The 18,977-nt window shown below is 40.8% G+C and overlaps 1 pseudogene across 1 annotated transcript; it reads left to right on the forward strand.

Annotated features, from left to right (window-relative positions):
- The first annotated feature begins 1,086 nt into the window (after positions 1–1,086).
- Positions 1,087–17,540, forward strand: LOC311108759 (succinate dehydrogenase assembly factor 3, mitochondrial-like; annotated as a pseudogene). Its single transcript has 2 exons — positions 1,087–1,594; positions 16,864–17,540. The product of its transcript is annotated as a succinate dehydrogenase assembly factor 3, mitochondrial-like (transcript).
- Positions 17,541–18,977: the final 1,437 nt, after the last annotated feature.

The raw sequence follows: 18,977 nt of genomic DNA on the forward strand, positions 1-18,977 counted from the left end.
ACAGAAATCCTATACACAGCCCAGACACAAAGAATACAAGTCAAAGTGTGATCTTCATTCCCATCTTTCAGACCAAACCCTGTGAAAAAAAAAGAAGGAAAAGTGAGATAGGGCAGGTGAACAAACACATGTTACTTCCAACCTTTCAAAATAATATGCAAACATGCACATATACTATATACAGTATACAACTGACATTGATTGTGCTATCATTTTCAAGATCAGTTTACAAGGGGGAAGTATGCATTTAAAAGAAAGTATTGTAATAATGACTCTCAACCAAAGTCATTGTTGCTTTTTAAAGTTACAATAACACGTTTTGGAATATTTTAGTCTTACAGTATCTTAAAATATTTTTCTATTATCGTTGGTAATTTTTACAGGAATTTATTTTCACACAAAAATGTTTTAAACGATTGGTCATCTTGTCCTCTGATTGTGGATAATGCCAAAGAGTAGAAGTATGGAGTGACTAGGCAAAGAGCACAGCTGTGGGAGTGAGTTTTATAGGCAGGTGAACTCTTATCGGGTACCTCCTACCTGCATGCAGGGGATGTTACCAAGCAGGTTTGACTGGATGTTTCCTTGCCTGATACATCTGATGATGAGACTATACGTATCTAAACTACTAGGCTATAACTGACCGATTTTCAGTATGTGCATTCATCCATTTACCTGCAGTCACAAGAATGTTCTAGGAAACAAAAATAGATTTCGTCAGTGTCACCTTGTTTTCTCCTCTTTATTTGTATGGAGGGAGCTCAAATAAAAAAATCCTGATTTATTAATAACAACTTCGCAACAATTATATAACAATTTCATAACCATTCTTTATAATACTTGTGTCTTAGGTTACGATGGAAATTGAGAATCTTAGTGCTGCATATCATTTGGTGCAAGTCATTTCCAATTACTGTACTGTATATATGAATTTCAGGTCAATAACGTTACATCCAAAGACAAATTCACCGCTAGAGGACACTAAAAGAAAACATAGGCATCTTGAGGTTTCTCATCCAAGTCTATGGTGAATGGTCAAAGAAAATTCAACTTCCGGAATAAACAAGGGCACGCTGTTCTGTTCTATTGAATAACTATCCTTGTTGTAATGTGACTGTTTGTAAGTTTGCCAAAGCTGCAAATCTGAAGAGATATTCGCTTTTTATCTGAATTAGTATTTGTCACGAAAGGACTTGCCTTACATAGTAGGGAACTCGTCGCTTGGCTTGAAGCTGTGAGCTCGAGCCAGCAATCACACTATTAGTTATAGCTTAGCTAGCATTCACCTGTCATACAATCGGCTACCAAGTTGTCTTTAAAGGAAAGTCAAGTAAGTAACCGTTATATACATATATACCTAGCTAGCGTTCTAGATGTATTTGTTTTGCGTGTTTCTCTTACCAACAACTTCATGGCGAATCCTTCCCATGTATCGAGAGTTTTCTCTTTGTACAAGAGGATTCTGCTGTTGCACGGGTTCCTGCCCATAGACTTGAGAGCGCTGGGAGACCAGTATGTGAAAGATGAATTCAGAAGGAACAAAACGGCGGCGCCCGAGGATACTGTCTTCATGAGGGAATGTAAGTTGACAACAGTACAGAATCGCATATCATTGCAAGTGCACTGTCAATACATATAAAATGGTAGTTAATAAATGAAATGGGTAAGCACGTCCCGATACTTATGGTCATGCTAGCTCTTTCTTTGGATAGAGGATCTTTGAGGAGACGGGAGATTTAACCAATATTGTTGGTCACGTTATTATAGAAGAACGTGGCTTTTCAATCCCTCGCCGAACGATGGCAGTGTTTACCATAATTCCAGAGCCTTGACTGCACCTCTGATTCAAGATTTTATTTTTTATTTAACGTTTATTTAACTAGGCAAGTCAGTTAATAACACATTCTTATTTACAATGACGGCATACCAAAAGGCCAAAGGCCTCCTGCGGGGACGGGGGCTGGGATTAAAAAATATATAATAAAAATATAGGACAAAACACACATCATGACAAGAGAGACCTAAGACAACAACATAGCATGGCATTAACACAACATGACAACACAGCATGGTAGCAACATGACAACAACATGGTATCAACACAACATGGTACAAACATTATTGGGCACAGACAACAGCACAAAGGGCAAGAAGGTAGAGACAACAATACATCACTCGAAGCAGCCAGAACAATCAGTAAGATTGTCTATGATTGAGTCTTTGAATGAAGCGATGGAGATAAAACTGTTCAGTTTGAGTGTTTTTTGCATCTTGTTCCAGTCACTAGCTGCAGAGAACTGAACTCAAAAGAGGAGCGACCCAGGGATGTGTGTGCTTTGGGGACCTTTAACAGAATGTGACTGGCAGAATGGGTGTTGTATGTGGAGGATGAGGGTTGCAGTAGGTATCTCAAATAGGGGGAGTGAGGCCTAAGAGGGTTTTATAAATAAGCATCAACCAGTGGGTCTTGCATCGGGTATACAGAGATGACCAGTTTACATAGGCGTATAGAGTGCAGTGATGTGTCCTATAAGGAGCATTGGGGGATGTTGGAAGATAAGGCCTGGCTTGCAGTCCGCGTTCCAATTCATCCCAAAGGTGTTCGATGGGGTTGAGGTCAGGGCTCTGTGCAGGCCAGTCAAGTTCTTCCACACCGATCTCGACAAACCATTTCTGTATGGACCTCGCTTTGTGCACGGGGGCATTGTCATGCTGAAACATGCCTTCCCCAAACTGTTGCCACAATGTTTGAAGCACAGAATCGTCTAGAATGTAATTGTATGCTATAGCGTTAAGATTTCCCTTCACTGGAACTAAGGGGCCCAGACAATTATTCTTCCTCCACCAAACTTTACAGTTGGCAGTATGCATTGGGGCAGGTAGCGTTCTCCTGCATCCGCCAAACCCAGATTTGTCTGTCGGACTGCCAGATGGTGAAGCGTGATTCATCACTCCAGAGAAGGCGTTTTCACTGCTCCAGAGCCAAATGGCGGCGAGCTTTATACCACTCCAGCCAACGCTTGGCATTGCGCTTGGTGATCTTAGGCTTGTGTGCGGCTGCTCGACAATGGAAACCCATTTCATGAAGCTCCCAACGAACAGTTCTTGTGCTGACGTTCCAGAGGCAGTTTGGAACTCAGTAGTGAGAGTTGCAACCGAGGACAGACGGCTTTTACGCGCTTACGTGCTTCAGTGCTCGGCAGTCCCGTTCTGTGAGCTTGTGTGGCCTACCACTTCGCGGCTGAGCTGTTGTTGCTCCTAGACGTTTCCATCTTACAATAACAGCACTTACAGTTGACCGGGGCAGCTCTAGCAGGGCAGAAATTTGACGAACTGACTTGTTGGAAAGGTGGCATCCCATGACGGTGCTATGTTGAAAGTGACTGAGCTCTTCAGTACGGGCCATTCTACTGCCAATGTTTGTCTATGGAGATTGCATGGCTGTGTGCTCGATTTATACACCTGTCAGCAACGGGTGTGGCTGAAATATCCGAATCCACTCATTTGAAGGGGTTTTCGCATTTCTTTGTGTATATATAGTGTATATGCACATGATAGCATATTTCTTGGGCATTAATTACTATTTCTTACCAATTGAAAAGATGGGTTTTTCATGCAAGCAGTCGAGCGTGCATGTCACAGTCACACAATAGTAACATAACTTGAACTGCAACAAGATAATAGATTTTAGGCATTCACATCTTACATTTTTAAATGCATTTTGTCTTATTTTACTATTTAAAAAACCTTGCATTGTTATACATACCTTTATTTTTTTTATTGGACATTTATGTCAGGAGGGCTTAAAGGGTATACAGAATGTAAATGGCAATAAATAAATAGTGTTCAATAAGATCAATACTAATTTAGAATAATATTGTTGTCTGTAGTGTATATTTATACCCCAAACCATTAGTTTCCAAATATTTTATGAGTAGACTTTGCTATTCTGTCTTTTTCATCATAAATCACTGTTGTTCCAATTAAGCCCAGTATGCTCCTATTAAGCCCAGTTTTCATTGAAACACGTGGGGATAGTGTGTTGATATCCCTAATATTCAATGAAAATGAGCATAAATATGTTTCTTTGTTCAGATATAAGTTGATTAAAACACACAAAAACTACATTTATGCATATCATGTATCTAGCCATGGTGCCTTTACCAAGATTAGAAACAATTAGGAACCATTAGAAACCTCTGTACTCTCTCCAATACATTTGGAGTGGACAGGTAGTCTTTGATGCAGAGAGAGTAGAATAAGGTCAGGGTGAGGGATATCAGGGATAGAAGACCTACAAGTGATGGACAAAAATGCAAACAAATGAGGGATAAGAAAATGACTATTGGGCGACTAATCATGGAATTTTAGGTGGTGTCATATTGTTGTCCTTTGTTCATCCAGGTGATTCAGTTTTTTGGTCCACCACCTGTACCTTTGTAATACAACAGTTGAGAGGGAGATTTTAAACTGTCTTCACTCTTCAAGGTCATTCCATGTCATTTCAGCAAGCCATGACACCACCATCTCAGATTGTTCTGAAATCGTTTCTGTAGTTAGAAACAGCTAAGATTAGCATTCCTGCAACATTATTTTTATGAAATATAATTTGAGATATTAAGCTAATATTTAGCTCTCAAATCAATAAATATAGTACCTAACATAAAAATTGCCAAAGACTCCAGCCACCCTAGTCATAGACTGTTCTCTCTGCTACCGCACGGCAAGCGGTACCGGAGTGCCAAGTCTAGGTCCAAGAGGCTTCTAAACAGCTTCTACCCCCAAGCCATAAGACTCCTGAACATCTAATCAAATGGCAGGATTGCTGTCATACCTTGTCCATAAACTGCTTACAGGGTAAGGAAACCAATGTGTCATTTTGTAATTTGGGTGAACTATCCCTTTAAAATTGATGGGGTGAGGGATCTTTAAAAAATAATTCACCTAATAGCAGGAACAGCACAATCTAGTGGTCAGAACCTGGTAATATCAGGATGTAGGATTGGACATAAACCTAACAACTTCAATGACTAATTTCTCTGAACAGAAATTTTTTTAATAAAAACATCACCAAATTCACATTACATAGGATGAAGAAACTCTGAGCCGCAGCTCCATACTACTTGTCAGACATAGAGAACTTATACTGTATACTCGTTGTTGGGGTGGGATTGGTGTGTGGTGTGGGGGGTCCGTGGGTGGCTTTTGACCATTTCTTTGGATTCCTTATGTCTAACTCATTGTTAGAAAAACGCTTGGTCCAAGTCGGATGTTAGGTACTATATTTATTGAATATTATATGAATCCTATAAATTAAAATGGCCAATTTGAGTGCAATCAATTAGCGGAATTTTTCAGAGATCAAATTATATTTCAACCAAATAATGTTGCAGGAATTTTAATTGTATCTGTTTCTAACAACAGAAACAATTTCAGAACAATCTGAGATGGTGGGTGTCAAAATTATCTTTCTTGTGCTTTTTGAGTGGAACGACCCTTTAGGAAGACAAGTTGAACTAATTAACAAGAATAGCAGTACAGCAAATGTGAATCAGCTTTCAGATAATTCTTTAAAAGTTGTGTGTCTTATGGACTTTGTGCATGGCTTCTTATCCACAAAGGGCCAGTGTGGGTGCAGGTTTGTGTTCTAACCAAGCAATAACACACCTGATTCAACTAATCATGTCTTGATTGAAGTCTATGATTAGGTGAATTAGGTGTGTACTGGTTGGTAAGAACAAAAGCCCACATTGATCTCTGGATATGATTGAACACCCCCTTTTATGAGTGCTACTTTAGGGGAGACTAATATAATTTTACATAAGAAATGTCCATTTGTAGGTTTAGAACATTTGAAAATTAATTAAAATGGATTATTTAAGAGGTGGGATTATTTGGAACACCCATGGGCTAAAAGGTTACATTCGGTACCCATTTAAGCCCAGTTCCGACTTTTCACATATTTTATCCAAAAACATCTAAGTAAAGTCATAAAACTTCACATTAGAGATTAATCTTTCATTTTATCTCCACTTTTCTTACAAAAATTAGGGCAGTATATTTTTGAAATGTCTAAACTTAGATTTCGGTGGGCTTAATAGGTACAGTTGAAGTCGGAAGTTTACATACACTTAGGTTGGAGTCATTAAAACTAGTTTTTCAACCACTCCACAAATGTCTTGTTAACAAACTATCATTTTGGCAAGTCGGTTAGGACATCTACTTTGTGCATGACACAAGTAATTTTTCAAACAATTGTTTACGGACAGATTATTTCACTTATAATTCACTGTATCACAATTCCAGTGGGTCAGACGTTTACATACACTAAGTTGACTGTGCCTTTAAACAGCTTGGAAAATTCCAGAAAATGATGTCATGGCTTTAGAAGCTTCTGATAGGCTAATTGACATCATTTGAGTCAATTGGAGGTGTACCTGTGGATGTATTTCAAGCCCTACCTTCAAACTCAGTGCCTCTTTGCTTGACATTATGGAAAAAATCAAAAGAAATCAGCCTAGACCTCAGAAAAAAATGTGTAGACCTCCAAGTCTGGTTCATCCTTGGGAGCAATTTCCAAACGCCTGAAGGTACCATGTTCATCTGTACAAACAATAGTATTCAAGTATAAACACCATGGGACCACGCAGCCGCCATACCACTCAGGAAAGAGACGCGTTCTGTCTCCTAGAGATGAACATAATTTGGTGCGAAAAGTGCAAATAAATCCCAGAACAACAGCAAAGGACCTTGTGAAGATGCTGGTGGAAACAGGTACAAAAGTATCTATATCCACAGTAAAACGAGTCCTATATCGACATAACCTGAAAGGCCGATCAGCAAGGAAGAAGCCACTGCTCCAAAACAGCCATAAAAAAGACAGACTACGGTTTGCAACTGCACATGGGGACAAAGATCGTACTTTTTGGATAAATGTCCTCTGGTCTGATGAAACAAACATAGAACTGTTTGGCCATAATGACCATCGTTATGTTTGGAGGAAAAAGGGGGTTCCTTGCAAGCCGAAGAACACCATCCCAACGGTGAAGCACAGGGGTGGCAGCATCATGCTGTGGGGGTGCTTCGCTCCAGGAGGGCCTGGTGCACTTCACAAAATAGATGGCATCATGAGGAAGGAAAATTAAGTGGATATATTTAAGGAACATCTCAAGACATCAGTCAGGAAGTTAAAGCTTGGTTGCAAATGGGTCTTCCAAATGGAAAATGACCCTAAGCATACTTCCAAAGTTGTGGCAAAATGGCTTAAGGACAACAAAGTCAAGGTATTGGAGTGGCCATCACAAAGCCCTGACCTCAATCCTATAGAACATTTGTGGGCAGAACTGAAAAAGCGTGTGCGAGCAAGGAGGCCTACAAACCTGACTCCGTTACACCAGCTCTGTCAGGAGGAATGGGCCAAAATTCACCCAACTTATTGTGGGAAGTTTGTGGAAGGCTACCTGAAACGTTTGACCCAAGTTAAACAATTTAAAGGCAATGCTACCAAATACTAATTGAGTGTATGTAAACTTTTGACCCACTGGGAATGTGATGAAAGAAATAAAAGCTGAAATAAATCATTCTCTCTACTATTATTCTGATATTTCACATTCTTAAAATAAAGTGGTGATCCTAACTGACCTAAGACAGGGACTTTTTACTAGGATTAAATATCAGGAATTGTGAAAAACTGAGTTTAAATGTATTTGGCTAAGTGAGGGAAAAAAGTATTTGATCCCCTGCTGATTTTGTACGTTTGCCCACTGACAAAGAAATGCTCAGTCTATAATTTTAATGGTAGGTTTATTTGAACAGGTAGAGACAGAATAACAATAACAACAACAAAATCCAGAAAAACACATGTCAAAAATGTTATTAATTGATTTGCATTTTAATGAGGGAAATAAGTATTTGACCCCTCTGCAAAACATGACTTAGTACTTGGTGGCAAAACCCTTGTTGGCAATCTTAGAGGTCAGACATTTCTTGTAGTTGGCCACCAGGTTTGCACACATCTTAGGAGGGATTTTGTCCCACTCCTCTTTGCAGATCTTCTCCAAGTCATTAAGGTTTTGAGCCTGACGTTTGGCAACTCAAACCTTCAGCTCCCTCCACAGTTTTTCTATGGGATTAAGGTCTGGAGACTGGCTAGGCCACTCCAGGACCTTAATGTGCTTCTTCTTGAGCCACTCCTTTGTTGCCTTGGCCGTGTGTTTTGGGTCATTGTCATGCTGGAATACCCATCCACGACCCATTTTCAATGCCCTGGCTGAGGGAAGGAGGTTCTCACCCAAGATTTGATGGTACATGGCCCCGTCCATCGTCCCTTTGATGCGGTGAAGTTGTCCTGTCCCCTTAGTAGAAAAACACCCCCAAAGCATAATGTTTCCACCTCCATGTTTGACGGTGGGGATGGTGTTCTTGGTGTCATAGGCAGCATTCCTCCTCCTCCAAACACGGCGAGTTGAGTTGATGCCAAAGAGCTCGATTTTGGTCTCATCTGACCACAACACTTTCACCCAGTTCTCCTCTGAATCATTCAGATTTTCATTGGCAAACTTCAGATGGGCATGTATATGTGCTTTCTTGAGCAGGGGGACCTTGCGGGCGCTGCAGGATTTCAGTCCTTCACGGCGTAGTGTGTTACCTATTGTTTTCTTGGTGACTATGGTCCCAGCTGCCTTGAGATCATTGACAAGATCCTCCCGTGTAGTTCTGGGTTGATTCCTCACCGTTCTCATGATCATTGCAACTCCACGAGGTGAGATCTTGCATGGCGCCCCAGGCAGAGGGAGATTGACAGTTCTTTTGTGTTTCTTCCATTTGCAAATAATCGCACCAACTGTTGTCACCTTCTCACCAAGCTGCTTGGCGATGGTCTTGTAGCCCATTCCAGCCTTGTGTAGGTCTACAGTCTTGTCCCTGACATCCTTGGAGAGCTCTTTGGTCTTGGCCATGGTGGAGAGTTTGGAATCTGATTGATTCTCAGCTCGTTACCTGTATAAGAGACACCTGGGAGCCAGAAATCTTTCTGATTGAGAGGGGGTCAAATACTTATTTCCCTCATTAAAATGCAAATCAATTTCTAACATATTTTACATGCGTTTTTCTGGATTAATTTGTTGTTATTCTGTCTCTCACTGTTCAAATAAACCTACCATTAAAATTATAGACTGATCATTTCTTTGTCAGTGGGCAAATGTACAAAATCAGCAGGGGATCAAATACTTTTTTCCCTCACTGTATGTAAACTTCCGACTTCAACTGTATACATACCCTAATTCAAGTTCAGTTAATGACATTATAAACCTTTGTTGAAAACTGAGGAACATTTTCAATTAATAAATTGAAGTTCCAAATGTTCTCTGCTTTTCTTTTCAGAGACATACTACTCATTTCAACAGCATAGTTACAGTGGGGGAAAAAAGTATTAAGTCAGCCACCAATTGTGCAAGTTCTCCCACTTAAAAAGATGAGAGAGGCCTGTAATTTTCATCATAGTTACACGTCAACTATGACAGACAAAATGAGAAAAGAAAATCCAGAAAATCACATTGTAGGATTTTTAATGAATTTATTTGCAAATTATGGTGGAAAATAAGTATTTGGTCAATAACAAAAGTTTCTCAATACTTTGTTATATACACCCTTTGTTGGCAATGACACAGGTCAAACGTTTTTCTGTAAGTCTTCACAAGGTTTTCACACACTGTTGCTGGTATTTTGGCCCATTCCTCCATGCAGATCTCCTCTAGAGCAGTGATGTTTTAGGGCTGTCGCTGGGCAACACGGACTTTCAACTCCCTCCAAAGATTTTCTATGGGGTTGAGATCTGGAGACTGGCTAGGCCACTCCAGGACCTTGAAATGCTTCTTACGAAGCCACTCCTTCTTTGCCCGGGCAGTGTGTTTGGGATCATTGTCATGCTGAAAGACCCAGCCACGTTTCATCTTCAATGCCCTTGCTGATGGAAGGAGGTTTTCACTCAAAATCTCACGATACATGGCCCCATTCATTCTTTCCTTTACACGGATCAGTCGTCCTGGTCCCTTTGCAGAAAAGCAGCCCCAAAGCATGATGTTTCCACCCCCATGCTTCACAGTATGTATGGTGTTCTTTGGATGCAACTCAGCATTCTTTGTCCTCCAAACACGACGAGTTTAGTTTTTACTAAAAAGTTATATTTTGGTTTCATCTGACCATATGACATTCTCCCAATCCTCTTCTGGATCATCCAAATGCACTCTAGCAAACTTCAGACGGGCCTGAACAAGTACTGGCTTAAGCAGGGGGACACGTCTGGCACTGCAGGATTTGAGTCCCTGGCGGCGTAGTGCGTTACTGATGGTAGGCTTTGTTACTTTGGTCCCAGCTCTCTGCAGGTCATTCACTAGGTCCCCCCGTGTGGTTCTGGGATTTTTGCTCACCGTTCTTGTGTTCATTTTGACCCCACGGGGTGAGATCTTGTGTGGAGCCCCAGATCGAGGGAGATTATCAGTGGTCTTGTATGTCTTCCATTTCCTAATAATTGCTCCCACAGTTGATTTCTTCAAACCAAGCTGCTTACCTATTGCAGATTCAGTCTTCCCAGCCTGGTGCAGGTCTACAATTTTGTTTCTGGTGTCCTTTGACAGCTCTTTGGTCTTGGCCATAGTGGAGTTTGGAGTGTGACTGTTTGAGGTTGTGGACAGGTGTCTTTTTATACTGATAACAAGTTCAAACAGGTGCCATTAATACAGGTAACGAGTGGAGGACAGAGGAGCCTCTTAAAGAAGAAGTTACAGGTCTGTGAGAGCCAGAAATCTTGCTTGTTTGTAGGTGACCAAATACTTATTTTCCACCATAATTTGCAAATAAATTCATAAAAAATCCTACAATGTGATTTTCTGGAAAAAAAATTCTCAATTTGTCTGTCATAGTTGACGTGTACCTATGATGGAAATTACAGGCCTCTCTCATCTTTTTAAGTGGGAGAACTTGCACAATTGGTGGCTGACTAAATACTTTTTTTCCCCCACTGTAAGATATCCAGTCAACCAAAGATGAAAACTACACTGATATTCAAATGGTACATTACTAACACACACACAGGTTCCCAGGTTCACTCGGTCTTCGTTGAGTGGAGCATGACAAATTAAGTGATGAGAATCATCAGAGCAACTTTCCCCATACCAATCTGCCATATGTACACACACCAGAGGCTTCGATGCATTTCATCTGCCAAGCCTCCTTTGTGCTACCTCTCAGAGGTGGTTCAAAGTCCTCTTAAGATGTTGGGTCTCAAAAACAATCATGAAGCATGATGTTAGATACACACAAACAAACAAAAGCATCATTACTTTTACGATATGTGTTTTTGGTGTCATGTGCATTAGTAGCACTATTTCTAACTTAATTTACTGGCAAATGAATGGAGTGTAACACACAGATGGTGCTGTCTGACAGTGGCATTCTGGACTGAGACTAGACTACTTATTCTGCCATTCAATATGGATCTTTTTGGATTCTGCAAGTAAAATGACTTCACAGGCAGACTGGCATAAGCCTGTGTCCTGATAGCCTCCAAGGATTTATTTATCAAACCATTTATTCCTTTATGTATTATTTATCCAACCAATAATGATTATGTATCTCCTTTGTGATACAGAAGGTCATAATGAATTATGAATTATTCATGAATTAATCATAATTGATAGGATTGATATAGCCTTGTGATTTTCTACCAGGTGCTCAATATGCTTCACATATGGGGGTAAACTGAACCCAGATATGGCCCAGTTTGTGTTACTATGACTGTCTGTGAGGAACCTACAGAGTGTTTTTCCAGTGTAATGATGAATTAGAGAGGAAGGGAATCCATCCACCTGCAGTAATGCGTCTAATGAAGTGGTGATGGGATGGCAGCTGGATGCCAGAGCAGAGAGTCCTTTTGTCTTTGATGACGGCGGAGAATAGGAATCCATGGGGGATGGAGCTGCTGTTTAATAATCTATTCTCTTCTCTTCTCTTCTCCTTCTCTTCTCCTTTATTCTCTTCTCCTTCTCTTCTCCTTCTCTCCTGGCTCTATACAAGTCTCTCCATTACTTGCTGTTGTCTTGGTCCAGTTGCTCTTGGGAAAGATAATTACCTTGGTGAAATAAATGGTTAAAAAAAATCTATAGAAATGGCTTGGGTTTATCTTTAGGCCTAGGCTATATCATGAGTCATGACTCACCACGTTCCCCACTCTCCATTACTGCAGCTCTACATGTGCAGTGTGAACAGACATGGTATGTGTTATGGACGGAACGATACCAGTATAAATCAAATCAAATCCATTTTTATTGGTCACATACACGTGTTTAGCAGATGTTATTGCAGGTGTAGCAAAATGCTTGTGTTCCTAGCTCCAACAGTGCAGTAATATCTAACAAGTAATATCTAACAATTTCACAACATATACCCAATACACACAAATCTAAGTAAAGCAATGGAATTAAGAATATATAAATAAATATATGGACGAGCAATGTCAGAGCGGCAAAGTGGATAGCGATACTCGTTAGTATCGTGGCAAGGAAACAAAACACAAAGCAGATTTTACTTCTTTAGGAAAACAGCCCTAATGTTGAAAACAAACATCATTATGTTCTCATCCAGAGTCACATTTATTTATTTTCCAAGCTATACACACTATTTTACATACAGCAGGTTTTTAAAGGACCAAAGAGTTTGTTCTGCTTCATGCATGGAAAAAAATTGCGATACTGGTATTGTCACATCCCTACCAACCTTGATATGTTGCAGTGAAAATATACAGTGGGAAGTGGGACCAAAGAAAGACACAGAAATGAAAAATGATTACCAAAATGTTTTCTAGCTGTGAACATTGGACAATGACCATAGGAGTTATAGGAGAAGAGAGTGGTTTGGAATGTACACAGATTTTACAAGGAGCACATGTGCCCCCGAGGTAGGAATAGTGTTTTAATGATAAGAAATGACTAAAAGTTCAATAATAAAATGATTTTGGCGTGTTCCACAATATACCCTCAAATATTTAAGTAATTTAGTTGTGATAATGTTCAGCTGCCCCTTTAAGGGCGGGGGAGTTGCCGTGATAATAGTGAAACTCGTCTGTCTCTGAGTGAGACTGAATCTACATTGTATCTTCGGTTGCACTTGCAGCAAACCCAAGCTAACATTGAAAAGTAACCTAGCGTGTGAACAAAACAATATAAATAGCCAAGAAACACAAGGACAGTCACGCTTTAGTAGACTTTCCAGTAAATTAGACCAACTTCTATGCCTGTGCTGTGGGGTGAGCTTCTAAAAATGAATCTTTCAGCACTTCACTTAGGCCTACAGTGCACGCACAGCATAGAGTTAGGTTTCCATCCAATTGGTGACAGATTTTCATGCAAATATTATAAAATATGCATAAAAACAATATGTGCATTTCCCACCAGAGATGTGTTTCCATATCAAATTGACTTGTTGTGGATAAAAGGCTATGCGTGATGACGTAGTGCACATAAAACTACCTTTTGCGGTTAAATTCCATGTACTGATTCAAAGATACAAGTTAAATGGGTTTCCATCGCATTTTCAAGTCTACTGATGGTTTTCTCACCAATAATTTTGCGTTATATAGCGAGTGCGCAGATTGTGGCTAGATCATTTTGTGTTTTGTTGATGGTGCCGGAAAACGCTGTCTCAGGCGCCGTTCCAGAATCTCTCATAAGTGTTCAATTGGGTTGAGATCTGGTGACTGAGACGGCCATGGCATATTGATAACATCGTTTTCATGCTCATTAAACCATTCAGTGACCACTCGAGCCGTATGGATGGGGGCATTGTCATCCTATGGGGGCATAGCCATGGTAGCTAAAATAATGGCATGCCCAATTCGTATCATATGTTACGAATCCAATTTGTACAATTTACAATTTTGCTATACATTTTACTCGCACGTGCTCATATTTTACTTTTACAGTTCGCACACGTCTATTTTTAGTCGCAAATGCAATTAAAATGGTCGCACTGTAGAGCCCTGATGTAACCAATGTACCAGAACTTAGATTCATTCAGGTTCAGAATCTCTCTCTCTCTCTCTCCTTCTTCCCTCTCTCTCTCCTTCCCTCTCTCTCTCATTCTTCCCTTTCTCTCTCCGGTGAATCACTGCTCCCTCCCTCCATCCAAGCTGCCTCTGAGAAGTGCAGAAGGGTGGCAGGCAGAGCCCAAAGAACAGATGAGGAGAGAGAATCCTAAATGTGATTACACACACTGAAAGACACGCGCACACATTATTTCTCTCTCACACACACACACACACACACACACAGCCTCCTAACCTGATTACAAGCTCTACGTGTTCATTCTGATCCAGTTACACAGGATCCCGTGGAACAGAGGGGGGAGAGAGACACCACAGAAGCAAGGACCAGGCCTGCTTAATACGGCCAGTATGGTAGGGACTGGGGAGACTGAGACTGAGACGGTGGAATAGGAATTACCTTGACTATGACCAAGAGATGCAGAGTAAGGGAGAGAGAGAGAGATGTGCGTTTCATTAGTTGATTGGCAGCCAACCATCTGTTTGAGTCGTGTCAAGTGTCAGAGGGATGTTTGGACCTCAAAGTAACATATTCTTCATATCCAACCCCCAATTGTAAGGGCAGCACCAACCAAAGCTACCCTAGCAAGACTAGGGAATACTTTACCCAAATTGCTTTGGAGCAAATCCAGTCAGACTAGAGAAAATAGGTTTACTGAAGAGAGGAGTTAAAAATGTACACAGACTGTCTGTTGTTCAAAATTTACCCTGAGAAAGTAGAATCGATAGGATATCAGCTTTATACTAAATTTCCAACACATTTCTGTTACCAATGGACAAATAAAGTTGTACTGTACTGTAACCTTGAGAAAGTGATTTCTGCATAACAGCTAAAAGGTTTCCAAAGAAGTGAGAATTTGACATTGAAATGTGTGTCCCGGGTCTTCACGACAACCCCAAAGTGTTCTTACTAGTGACTCCAGCACACGACTGCTCTCCTATGTCCAAGAAATATGACCCCTTGGCCAACACTCAAAATAATTCCATTATGTACAAGACAGGAGAAAGCCTTTTAGGCAAATGGCCTGTTATTTCTTTAAATTGAACCACTTCCAAAACCTTACGATGTTTTTGTGAATGGCTCGATGTGAGGTCGTAACATTTGTTCCAACTCCAGACAGGGATTTTCATTTAATTTTTTGTTTGAATGAAAATGGATGTTGTGTTTGCTCTATGTCTCCTTGTTGTTGTGATTCATAAGTGGTCTTGGCAGGTCTGTCTGGCCAGGGTCAAATGACACACTGTTTCCTGATGTTGTCTTGGACATGGTCCAGCGGAGATGATACTAGCTTGATGGACATCATCTGTCCCAGTATCATAGCAAGGAGGATACAAGGGAAAAGGAATCATTGAAATGGAATTGATTACTGTTCTGTTACCTGTATTTGCCATACAGTGCACTCCACAGTTATAGTGATCAACTGCTTATATTGATGTGGTTGACCTGCACAAATGTGTTAACTCTGCAGAGTGCACTCACTGCACTGAATTAGTTAAGTGGTTTGGTCCTCTTTATGCAGTAATGTGTGCTTAGAGAGCTGAAAGTGAGAGAGCGTACTCTGAAGGGTTGACATTTTAGACAATAAAAATGGATTCTGGTCACCCATATCTCTTATAGTCAGCCTCAGCCCTAGACTCTTGCCTTGCCTGCTATTGTACAATGTAGTGTGACAGACTGGCATGTTGGATGGCATCATTGAGTTGTAAAAGTATTAGCTGCTAGCCCTGAACAGTTTTGAACCACAAGTCAATCTCCATTTCTGACCAGGTCTGACTGGCTGCGTTGCAGGTCAGGTGTGGGATATGACCTCTATTAGCCCTTTAAATGAGCTCGGATCATCCGCCAGTGACCCCTGTAGTGTCCGTGTCAAATCCCATGATAGGTCCAGGAACTCCCGAGATAATAACCAGGGAAGACTCCACGGGACTCCCTTATACCCAATCAACCTTATTGAATAGATTCATGCTATAGAATGGATTGATTCATGCAGTGAGGGTGGTAAAGCAGTCCAATGATTTTTGTCTATAGACTGGAGATATGTGCTTTCCATATTGATGTGATATATTTAAGCAATAAGGCCCGAGGGGGTGTGGTATATGGCCAATATACCACGGCTAAGGGCTGTTCTTAGGCACGACGCATCGCGGTGTGCCTGGACACAGCCCTTAGCCGTGGTATATTGGCCGTATGCCACAAACCCCTGAGGTGCCTTATTGCTATTATAAACTGGTTACCAACATAATTAGAGCAGTAAAAATAAATGTTTTGTCATATCCGTTGTATACGGTCTGATATACCACGGCTGTCAGTCAATCAGCATTCAGGGCTCGAACCACCCAGTTTATAATCATACATTACCTATCTGTTGTATTTCCTAATTAATTCAATGGAATTGACTATTGAAAATCCTCTGTAGGCATAGGTTTGCCAGAGTAATGGATTCACTGAAGGGGAATGGAATGGTGAGTTCTTTGATATGTCTAAAGTAGTGGTTCTCTGGGTGTACCTGGCCTATCCACACGGGGTACTTAGGAAGACATAAACCAATTGAACATTTGCACATCAGGGGGTACTTTGAGCATGTGATTAGGGGTACAGTACAGTAACCAGGAACCACTAGTATACAGATAGATAGATGAACACTTAATTGATCCCCATAGGGAATGTCATTGTGTTAATTATCCTTTTATTTCTCCTCTGTGTAGAACTACAGCGACATCAAGAACTGTGTCTAAATGTTCCTTCTCTCTCTCTGTCTCTCCTCTAGAACTACCGTGACACCTTGCTGACTCAGGTGCTGGAGTCTGTGTGAAGAAGGTGGAGTTTGGAGCAGAGCTGTCGGAGGGGGATCTCAATCTGTTCCAGGACGAGCAGGTGGGACAGCTGGATGAGCTGATGCTGGAGTCCACCAAGCCCAACAGACAGTTCGACATCCAGGAGGACGGGTTCAAGAAGTGAAGGAGTAGATGGGATACTACCATAGTGAACAGAGAGGGAGGTGGTGCATCTCAATAGTTTAAAGTGGCTCTCTTTCCTTGTCTCCTCTCCTTCATCTACTCTGTTTTTTCATTGAACCTGTATTTTTACAGGACAGGTTAGTCTCATTTAGTCACTTATTCAAGAGAGACGTTTTATTTCACATAGTGGACACCCCACAGATATGACCAATTCATCAGTGCAGATTAAGGAAAGTTGATGAGGAAGGAAGACACTTTAGACCAGGGGTTGGCAACATACGGCCAAAACCGGCCCGCAATGTATATGTTTTATTTCTCAAAGTTTTTAGTTAAGTTTTAAGGATTTTAGTTTTCTGTGAGAAAAGACTAGAATTACCAGGAATTCAGCTAAAATGTATTTTAATCCAGGAAATCTGTTCACCAAGTATTCCCACAAATATAAGAGAGACATACACTACAGGTCAAAAGTTTTAGAACACCTACTCATTCAAGGGTTTTTCTTTATTTTTACTATTTTCTACATTGTAGAATGATAGTTAAGACATCAAAACTATAAAATAACACATATGGAATCATGTAGTAACCAAAAAAGTGTTAAACATATCAAAATATATTTTATATTCTTCAAATAGCCACCCTTTGCCTTGATGACAGCTTTGCACGCTCTTGGCATTCTCTCAACCAGCTTCACCTGGAATGCTTTTCCAACAGTCTTGAAGGAGTTCCGACATATGCTGAGCACTGCTTTTCCTTCACTCTGCGGTCCGACTCATCCCAAACCACCTCTATTTGGTTGAGGTCAGGGGATTGTGGAGGACAGGTCATCTGATGGAGCACTCCATCACTCTCCTTGGTCAAATAGCCCTTACACAGCCTGGAGGTGTGTTGGGTCATTGTCCTGTTGAAAAACAAATGATAGTCCCACCAAGCCCAAACCAGATGGGATGGCGTATCTCTGCAGAATGCTGTGGTAGCCATGCTGGTTAAAAGTGCCTGGAATTCTAAATAAATCACAGACAGTGTCACCAGCAAAGCACCCCCACACCATAACACCTCCTCCTCCATGCTTTACGGTGGGAAATACACATACGGAGATCATCCGTTCACCCACACCGCGTCTCACAAAGACACGGTGGTTGAACCAGACCAAAGGACACATTTTCACCGGTCTAATGTCCATTGCTTGTGTTTCTTGGCCCAAGCAAGTCTCTTCTTCTTATTGGTGTCCTTTAGTAGTGGTTTCTTTGCAGCAATTCGACCATGAAGGCCTGATTCACACAGTCTCCTCTGAACAGTTGATGTTGAGATGTGTCTGTTACTTGAACTCTGTGAAGCATTTATTTGGGCTGCAATTTCTGAGGCTGGTAACTCTAATGAACTTATCCTCTGCAGCAGAGGGAACTCTGGGTCTTCCATTCCTGTGGTGGTCCTCATGAGAGCCAGTTTCATCATAGAGCTTGATGGTTTTTGCGACTGCGCTTGAAGAAACTTTCAAAGTTCTTGAAATGTTCGTATTGACTGAGCTTCATGTCTTAAAGTAATGATGGACTGTCGTTTCTCTTTGCTTATTTGAGCTTTCCAGGTGACTACCTCATGAAGCTGGTTGAGAGAATGCCAAGAGTGTGCAAAGCTGTCATCAAGGCAAAGGGTGGCTATTTGAAGAATCTCAAATATAAAATATAATTTGATTTGTTTAACACTTTTTTGGTTACTACATGATTCCATATGTGTTATTTCATAGTTTTGATGTCTTCACTATTATTCTACAACGTAGAAAATAGTAAAAATAAATAAAAACCCTTGAATGAGTAGGTGTTCTAAAACTTTTGGCCGGTAGTGTATGTGATGGTGTCTCAATGTAATCAAGCGATGAAATTATTGTTATTTTCAAATACAATCTGTTTTTGTGCTTGGTTGTGGTTTG

The sequence above is a fragment of the Coregonus lavaretus genome (assembly GCF_964263955.1).
Source record: "Coregonus lavaretus genome assembly, chromosome: 3".
Lineage (NCBI taxonomy): Eukaryota > Metazoa > Chordata > Actinopteri > Salmoniformes > Salmonidae > Coregonus > Coregonus lavaretus.